The 10,075-nt window shown below is 44.6% G+C and overlaps 1 protein-coding gene across 1 annotated transcript in view; it reads left to right on the top strand.

The window, feature by feature from the left end:
• NECAB2 (N-terminal EF-hand calcium binding protein 2) overlaps positions 1 to 10,075 on the top strand; it is a gene marked incomplete at its 5' end in the record, with an annotated part of 38,192 nt that overhangs the window by 3,588 nt on the left and 24,529 nt on the right.

Raw genomic sequence — 10,075 nt, 5'->3', positions numbered from 1 at the left:
TCATGCTGCTGAAAGGAAGGAGCACCTCTCAGTCCTTGTGAAAGGGGGAGGTCAGATGGGGCTGTTGACCGAATAAATTCAGTGCTGGCACAGGATTTTAAAAGTTCCTGTACTAACTTGTGTATTTTTCATAGCTGCAGAGGACAAACCTTTGGGGAGAGATCTGCTCACTGGAGCAGGACTTCTTGAATGAGCTGTGCAGTTCCATTCACAAGGAGCCAAGAACATGGCATTAGCATTCTGCTGCTTTGCCGTTTGTTCTCTCTTCTTTAGGCTTATAGCTATTCTTCTAATGGTTTTATTTCCCCCCATAAATGAGCTCTTCTCTCCAGTGGCAAACACTAGAAAAGGTTGGAGGGCGCATGTAGAATAATTAACAGAAGTGTTATCTCCTCTCAGAAGCCTGTCACAGCTTCCCCGAGCTGTCACATTTGCTGGAGGATTGTGACAAATGGAGTGCTTAAGGCAATGGGGTTCTCCAGCCTGTACAGCATCCAGCAGTGTGCCACCTCCTGCCCTTCATGGCAGTTACCTGCCATGGGGTGGTATTTCAGAGGGGCACTGATGGGGGATAGATGGGAAAATTGATCAGATACCTTTGCATGCTGAACAGCATCCTTCGTGGAAACATGGTGTCACCCTCCTCCCAACCCCATTGCTGCTCAGATACCATAGGGAGCTGTATTGTAAAGCAGAGTAATTAGGAGTCGCTTTGGGGTGCAGGGATGTAGTTGGGGTACAGTCAGGGCAGCTACCAGTTGGAGTGTGTTCAACCCCAGAGCAAGGGGAGTCATGGCTGCACAGGGCCACCCTGGATGCAGGTAATTATGCTGATGAGCTGCTCTGCCGGCACTGATTAGTCCTGCTGTGAAGCAGAGCATGTTATCCTGGAGAGCACTGTTCTTGCCAGAAGAGGTGGATTCAGCTCCAGCATTTTCGAGACCCCTGCAGTACCAGTGTGGACAGGGTGGGAGCTTTCGGCTGCCCCTGCTTTGGCAGGGAGATGGGGTGTACCTGGCCCGGAATGGGTGTTTAAATGGCTATGTTTCCAAGCAGAGCTGTTGTGGTAGCAATCTGCTGCCTGGCAAAATGAAGCTGGCTAAGATGGGTCCAGCCCTGGATTGGCACTGTGGGACGGCTCCTCCTCAGCTGCCCGGCTGTCAGCCCTGCTTCCTTAAGGATGATGGAAGCAGAGGAAATGAGGAAGGACAAGTCTATACTTCACTGGCTGTTACTTGTGCCGGAAAAGCTGTGAAGACTATGTTAGCAGTAATGAGCAGGAGTGAGCTGTCTCCTGCAGTTGTGACTTGGTTACAGTGTGTGTTTTGAGCTGGAGGCAGGCATGCAGAGCATGACTGCCAGTGCCCAGGCCCCTAAGGAGAAGGAGGGAGCACAGGAGTGTGTGCTCCTCCTGACCTGCATCCCCAGTCCCCATCCTTATCTAACTCAGCTGGGAAAAATCCCACAGCACTTGTCTGATTTCTACCCGCTGCAGACATCATTAGGGCATTCATAGGGCCAGAAGTTCTCAAAATTGGGCTGACAGCTTGCACAGATTAACTCTGTTTCTCTGTTACTTTGGTTGCACTAATACCCAGAGAATAAAATTGGTTTGTGTTTGACCCTGTGGTTGTGCCTGTGGCTATGGAGCTTAATGCTCTGCAATGATGAGTAGCATCCAAAGAGTGGGAGGAGACGCCAGCAATGTGCTGCTAGTGTAGTTGGGGGTCTGGACTGATGCTGTTCCTCACAAGAGGAGCCAAAGGAAGATGTCGTGGCAGCAGCCTTACAGCTCTGTCTTGGTGGTACCCTGAGCTCTGAAAACTGCTGGTATGGTGTTGTATAAAAGCAACGTGGGGTTCTGGTGGGGTCAGAGACAAAGGCAGAGGAGATAAAGATCTGTTTCCGAATATTAAGCAAGGAATAGCTTGCAAGGAAGGTAAAGCTATACCTTGTGCTTCAGCTGATAACCTGGGCAGAAATGGAACTTCACATCATCGCAAATGACCATGAGGTTCTTAATACCCTCCTTCCAGCACACAACCCTGCTCCACACTTGGACACCTTCAGTAACTTTGATCATGTAGCAGCCTTCTGTCCTGCTTTAGTAATTATTTTCCTCTGGTGGAAAAGGTCTGTTGTTACCACTTTATTTGGATAGCACAGTCCCTGCTGGCATGCCCTCTGATATGGTATTCCCACAACCTATATGAGGTCTGGTGTTCTTTGGTGTGAGGAGACTCCCTGATAGAGTCCACTGTGGACAGCAAGACAGCAGCTCTTATCTGCCCATACTTTTTTTCAGGTTTCTTTGGTCCAGGCATCTCAAATTTGGACAGAAAGTGCTTCCATTTCTTGGGCAAGGACCAGTGATGATTATGGTTGAGTGGTTTTTTCCTGTTTTTTTGTCCCCCTCCCTAATCTTGACTATTTGCGTTGCAAACCTGATTCAGCCGATTGCTGGATTCGTCTGGGAGCCTAAGCCCACGCTATGGGGATGGCTGTGCCCATTGAAAACAGCTTAATTTTTGAATATTGAATGTTCTCAATTAGCTCTCTGGGAAACAAACTACGGATGGTATAATCAGCTGAGATTTTGATTAACTGATTCAAGAGACAGTTCTTGTCTCTTCTGAAAGGGACAAAATGATTGCACAAAAATTATATGTCTGGCTCTAATTTCTGGCTCTCAAGAGTGTGGGCATTTGGTGGATTTTGTTCTTTCTGTTTATGTGGGAGCTGTTTTTTGAGTCCTGGCTTATTCATCTCTGTGCCGACATGTCACTTAAACTGTGCTGTGCTCTACTTTTCATTTAAGTGAAGAAATACTTCATGCCAAAACTGGTGATCAACAGCTGTGTGCTGACAGAGCTGCAAAACATCTTGGTCTCGCCAAAGAAAAGGAGCTTTTAAACCAAAACACTTTCTGGGAAGGTCATCAGGCTGTGCATCAGGCAGCCCTATCTGAATTCTGATTAGGCTTTAACATGCTTGTGAGTGTTGTTGGCTTTTAACAAAGCAGCTGGAAAAATATTACTGTACTGGCCACACTGGAAAAACACTGGTGGGTTCAAAGGTTGAGTGGTGGACGGGAGCCTGCCTGGACAGCTTTCTGTTTCTTTGTTTTTTAAATCATTTTATCAAGCACTCCATGGCAGGAGTGCTATGTTGTGATTTTGTGAATGAGCATCATAGGTTGAAACCATTCTTTTCTTTCCTGGTTTGTTTATATATGTGGATATCTGTATATGTATTTTTTTTTCCCCTGCATACAGAATCCCTATTAGGCAAACCCAAAATATTACGGTAACTATCCCATGAAGAGAGTTGACATTACAGAAGAGTCCAAATGCATCACAAACAGTTGGTATTTAAAAATCTGTCTTGATGCTTATCACCTTGAACAAGCCTGCCAACAAAATTGATGAGTTGTTAACTCAGATGCAACTGCTGTATTTACTGTTGGTGAAATGCATATGAGAGATGCAGAGCTCAGTTTACAAGTGGGCCGTGATGCAGGATGCAAGCTGAAGATACTGGCTCTGTGTGCGACCAGGGTGCCGAAAGTAAATAATCAATTATGTCACTGCAACACGATGAAAATATCACCAAAAAATCATGCTGTGTTTCCAAAGCTGGTGGAAACAGCCTGAGAGCAAAGAGGTGTTGCTTATGCTGCCTCTGTGCTGGTGTGTACAAGCCATCCTGCCAAGGACTGTAGTCTCAGGTTTGCCTGGCGCTGTCTGGGGATAAGAGCTGATATAACCTAGTGTATATACACACTGGGCCCAAATGTATGTGTAATAATTGGCAACTTAATAAATTTGGAGGTGCCATCCCTCCTAGCAGCTAAGTTCCTGTAATTAAACATGCCTTTTCTTTGATATGAGCAGATTTTCAAGATCAGTCATCCATTGTCCCAAAAAAGAAGAGGGTTTAGATGCAATTCGTTAGGGATTTGGCACATGCAGGGACTTTGAAAATGTTTAGTACTGTACTAAATGTTTGCTTTACTTAAGGTGGTGACTGTGCTTAGAAACTAACTGTTGGATTGAGCTTAGTAAATCAGTGTGCTGCACTGTTATTTTTTTCAGGCTGTCAATTGCACTGTGAACAGGCATTTTATACTGTTGTCATCTTTTTCAAAGATTTTATGAGCTTTTTCAAAAGATTTTTCCTTTGTGAGTGAGTGGTTAGAGGTTCTGGCCACCTGTAACAAAGCAGAGAGGGAAGATAGATAATTTTTAATAATCCGTGAAAATGGTTTTACAAAGGACAAAGAGAGATGCAAGACGAGAATGCCTTAATCATCCAAATCAAAATATAAGAAACAATTCCACCTATTTTTGCTCTTAGCGTGCAGATCCTGTGGTGTCCCCAACCCATAGTGCCTCTGTGGGGTGGCCATCAGCAGCAAGGTGCTCTGCTCCATGGAGGGCAAGCAATGAGAGCAGCAGTGGGACATCTCTGCTTTCGGATTCTATTGCACGCCATGGGCAGGGATCCAGTTTGGGGATCTGGTTTCATGATCAGCACTCTGCAGAAAATGACACCTTTATGCTGCATTTTTGATGTTAATTTACAGAAGGGCAGAGCCTCACTGATGCTGAGTCTGGCTCATCAGCAGTACCCAGACCCCAGCTCCGGAGCTGTGTGACAAAGCAAGACAGTCTGGCACCAGCTGACAGCCTGAAATGCCATATTGCAGTTGCTGATGAATGAACAGACAAATGTCTGGTACTCTGCAGGTGCCAGTTTATTGCCCCTGTCTTTTTTAAAGTGACATTTATGTCTCTTTTAACTAGCAAGAGCTTAGAGCACGTTTCCCAACAGCATCCAGGCCATTTGTTTCATTTTCACCCATATTCAGACACTTTTCTTGGTGCCCTTGATGATTAGAGGTAAGTGTTTTTTTCTGTCAGATACTTCACTATGTAGAAAGTGTTGATTGTCTTGAAACTACTGATGAAAACATCTGGTCTGCATCAGCGATGGTTTGCAGGGACTTTCTGAGGATGTGGGAGGGCAGCTGAGAGCATCATCATGCTATTTCCGATGGAGGCTTGCACAGGGCAGGCTGGCATTATGTAGGAGCTGTTGCTTCATAAATGTCTGTGACCTGTAGAATGCATCAGTATGCCAAAGGAGTGAGGAGCTGAACCAGCCTTGAAATAGAGTAACAGTCTCTTAAAATGAAAACTAAGCAAATAATGTGTACTGGAGTAATGGTCTTTATGGTAGATATTGATTCCCTGTAAGGAAACAGAAACTGAGAGCTGTGTTGCAGAAAGCCTGTTAAAAAGAAGGGATGTTTAATCCTCCGACTGACAAAGTGCTCATGATGGTTTTATCAGCTGCACAAGCCAAAGCAGGAATATTGATGTTGGCAGGGTTACGGCCAAACCAAGCTCCAGCATGGGTATATGGGCCTTGTCTTCATCTTGCCTTACACCCTGTGCGCAGCCATGAGTTAGGGAATGGGGTACATGGTCCATGGAGGCTGGCAGGGATGCTTCTGGGGGCCCCTGGGAGAGTGTGATCTGTCATTGCAGAAGAGTTTTCCCTTTTCCAAACCCAGGAAAGTGCACACCAAAAGCCATTCCCCAGGGATTCTGATGAGTGTGAAACTGTAGCAGAGGTAAGGGGAACTGCCAGAAGAGGTGGGGATGTATCCTGTAGGAAAAGACCAGCAGTCGAGACAGGGTCATGGGAGGCTGGGATCCTTTTGTCTGCTATATCCATGCCTCAGATTCAATGGTTTTGGACTTCAGAGATGCTGTTTAGCAAGTTTAATAGTCCCTTTGCATCATTTTTGTGAGTTTTGTTCCTGCCACTAGGGACCAGAGCCCTGACTGCCAGCTTGCCACGGCTAAAGATATCAAAGCCCAAACTGAGTACTTGTCTATGTCATTTGTCTTATGAATACTTGTCTATATCATTTGAAGCTGCAGCTGGCTGGCCATGGACAGCCGTGGCATATGGTTTATGCTATTTCTTTGCATCTAGCACCTTAGATTTTTGAAGTCTTTTATCATATGGTAAAAATGTTTTTTTTGGGTTTTGTTGTTGTGTTGGCTTTTTTTTTTAAAGTGAGTGGGCAGGTGAAGGAGGTACCTGGGTAGGTGTCGGGAAGGCTTTAGCAGGGTTATCCAGGAGAGCATGATGCTGGGCTTGGAAAGTTGCTTTGTTCTTTAGAATGAAAAGTTACTCTGCCTCTGGCTGGCATCCAGTACTTGCTATTGTTCTTGCTCTGCCTGGAATAATTTCCATCACTCTGTGGTTTGTGTAAAAATTTTTCTTTGAGTTACAAACTAATGATCAAGAGTGACCATCTGTGACCCCTTAGTAGGCATCTGGATATACATTTTCCACTTTTGAGATGTTGAGATAACACAGCAGTCTTACTGCTGGTACTAAAAGGTATATCATCAGAAATAATAGTACTTCCCAGCTGCACATGTTGTTTTTTAGTCTTTCCTAAATGAAAATGAGTTTTGCAGGTGGCTAACGCTAGAGAATAGTTTATTTCCATGTTCATTTGTAGCAAACCCAAAGCTGTGAATAGAAGGGGAAATAAAAGTAGAACGTGATTTCAGGAAAACCTCCATTTTCTGTGCTGGTGAAGCAACTAAGCTGTGTGGCTTCTGATGCAAACCTTTCATATGGCCAAGTAAAAGGGTTGTTATCTTCAGCAGAAGCTGATCAGATCTTGAGTGGCATTTGAGCAGCACATCCAAGCAGCTATTTGAATGAGAAATATGCTGTGAAGATGACAGTTTGATGTATTTGCAACTTCTGAATTCCCATTATGTTTCTGATTGTGCCGCATGGACACCTTTCCCTTAGTTGAGTGGAACCCCAGAAGGGAATTTCACCGTCTGTTCCTGCCTGGGATAAAGTCTCAAAGATGGCAACATGTTTCAAGAAAGGCAGGTAGAGAAGTAAAAAAGCTTGTCGGTGCCTTGAGCCCGTGGAAAACCAGCAGAAAGTGCATGGACAATGCTGGTGAAAGCCCATCGGCTGGATAATCTGCAATCAGGGATGCAGCGAGGCAAAGCTTTGACTTCGCAGGGATCCTCATTAGCTCAGGCGCTCATTAAACTGTGTTTTAATGTTGGGTGGGGCTTTTGGGGGGAGGGGAATGTATTTCGCTCTGGAGTGGGCAGGAGGCACAGTGATTACTTTGGGCAGCCTCTTGCTCTTGCTGGTCGTGCAGCAGTAATTACTCCCTGGGCAAATGCTCTTAATTAAGCCCACTGAGGAGATGCTCTCACAGTGTGGTTGTTGCTCTTTATACTCCCACATCCAAGGGAGGAGTATCACGCTTGGAGAACTTTTCTTTTTCTTTGGAATAATTTAATGTGAACCAGCAGGGAAAATGATTTCCCTATTTCCAGTATGCTTATCTGGTCAAATTACCTCAGTGTATTTAAATGGTGGTGGGTGGTGAGCAAGAAACAGTCCTTTTGGTGACCAAATTGATTTATGTCTTGGGGTCTGTTTTTTAGAAGGTGGTGTAGGTTGAAAGCTGAGCTCTTGTGTTTGCTTCCTATTTCTGTCAGAGAAATTAGGTCCCAAGTGGCAAATACATACTTCGGGAGATCCAAAAGTATATCTTTGCCTTGAAAAGTAATCTCAAAGGGTGCACATCCCCAGCAAGATGGGGAATGCAAGGTCGTTGCTGCTCCACGTTATAGTTTCCATGGTTAGAAAACAGAGAAAAAAGCCTGACACTGAAAAGACTTGCATTTTCTTAATTTTTTTCTGCTTTGAAAGAAAGACTTCTGTTTTGGAAAGAGATCAGATAGATGTGGGTTCTACTATACAGAAAAAACTACGTAAGACAGAAGTCTTTATGATTTCTTTATTTAAAATTCCACTTGAACATTATTATAATTTGCTTAGTTGGGTTATGTCTTCAATAAGTTCTTTAATTAGTCACATTAGTAATGTAAGAAAGCTTAAAAGTTAATTCACAGCCAAGTGTTTTGGTAGCTGAAAGATTTTTATTTTTTTTTAATTACTGTTTTTCTGAAAAAATGAGAACAACTTGTCATGATTTTTCTTTTTAGTTTACTGTGGCTTATTGGAACACTGAATAATTGAATGAACTAATGAACTAAAAAAAAAAGATTGGTGACTAATATTCACCTAAATCTTTTCCTGTTAAAGGGCTTTTTGATATGTGACTGCTCTGAAGGGTGGTCCTGGGATGAAGTGTTAGGGACTGTGAGGGTGTTTGTGAGGAGCTGCCATCGCCTGTTTTACCAGGCTTGAAACCCATATACTGAATATCTGCATCATAACATCTTACTCGCATCACCCATAGGGTGGTTAGTTCCATTAAGCTACCAGAGCAGCTTGTAGACAGTTTTGTAGCTGGGTGTTGCACATCCATTGCATCGTGTGTTCTCCTGTGCTGTGCCCATGCTGGGCAACAAAACCCCCTGTAACACTGATGGGGCTGTGGCTGTATGTCAGTGATGCTCCCAGTGGGCACACTCCCATGGGATGGAAGCATCATCGGAAATGCCCTGGGTTGTGTTCAAGTACCCATTGATTTCTCCTTACACATTTCCATCTGAACATTATCGTATTTTTTTAATAAGTCAGGTTATGATGTCAGTAATTTCTTTAATTAGGCTTAGTCTTACTACAAGATAGCTTAAAATTAGAAGCAACTTCTCAGCCAAGTAACATTCAAGCACAATTAAGTTGAAGGATATGATGGCAGGATGTGAGGAAATAAAAGACTTTTTTTGGCAGCAGCAGATCACTTACTACAATGCAAAGCAATGTGGAAAACAAGAATAAATATTTTTTTTCCCAGTAGCATGCCCTAGCTGCAAACCCATAACCACTTCACTAGGTGCTTATAAACACAAACTGGTTTCTGAACAATATTATTTAAGCACTTTGTTGGGGATGCTGTTGTAAGAATGACTCCTGTCTATGTGTCTGAGAGTACCAGATGACTTCCTAGGCTCTGGACTGGAGAGAGCTTGGATAAAAAACCGACCATGATCCTTGGTCAGGCATGGGATGCATGCCAGTGCTGGAATGCATCTTCTGAATTTTCTCTGCCTGTGGATTGCTAAGGCTCTGTGTTAGCAATCACAAGCTGCCAAAATACTGTGGACTATCCTGTCAGGTGTTGCCTCATTTGGGTAGTGTTTTGGATCTGCATATTCAGTGGAATTGGGAATGAGGGCGTGTGATCCAGTAATGTGCTTTTCAGCATGAGATGGGTCGGGAGGCACCTTTCTGGCAGCCAGCATCTGATGGGATCAAGATGTTTGTGTTTGCCTCCAGCACCCAGGAGGTCCCACAGCTCAGGAGCAGTGGTGGAAGGGTCCCCAGTGCCATCACCTGGCATTCTGCTTCTGGGGAGAGCCTAAGCATGGGTGTCACTGAGTTTGGGGAATTTCCTCCTCAGACGTCACCAGTGCACACTGCTTCTCTTAGCTGTAGTGCACCTGGCTAATGCGCTTAGGGGATGAAATGCACGTAGTGAGAGGCCAGTGGGGTCCCCAAGCTATAGGAATTTCCATCTTCTCAGGCAGAGCCTAAATAGAAAGAAAAAGTGTCCTATATTAGTCTCTCTGCTGAAACAGAAGCTCTCTTGAAAACACTGTTGGAGTGGGAAATGCAGCCTGTGCCCCTGTGTCCTGCTGCTACACACAGCCTGGTGAGGCTGCTGTGCTCACATGGAGTCTGAGCCTTGCTGCAGAAGACAGCAAAAAATTTCAGCAGAAATGAGGTTTTCCTGGGTACTTCAGCTTGTGGCAAAGGCACTGGCTTTGTGTCATCAATCCTGATGATGGGGTTCAAGGGTCGCCGTCGGTAGTGAAGAGCAATCCCAAATTAATGCTTTTCCATCATGCATCATCCCTTCAGAAGATTATCTTATCCCAGGAGAGGGCCAGAAGCAAGTGAAAGTGTCAGGTCATGCGGATAAGAAGGAGCCCAGGTCCTGTGGGCTGGGAGCAGACCTGTTGGTCAGGGCATGGGCAAACAGTTAGGAGGATTTCAGTGCCCGGGATAGAGCTGTGGGAGGATGGGCTAATAAAAGCAG

The sequence above is a fragment of the Nestor notabilis genome, unplaced genomic scaffold (assembly GCF_000696875.1).
Source record: "Nestor notabilis isolate BGI_N333 unplaced genomic scaffold, ASM69687v1 scaffold14463, whole genome shotgun sequence".
Taxonomy (NCBI): Eukaryota; Metazoa; Chordata; class Aves; order Psittaciformes; family Psittacidae; genus Nestor; species Nestor notabilis.
This window is presented reverse-complemented; position numbering and strand designations above follow the sequence as displayed.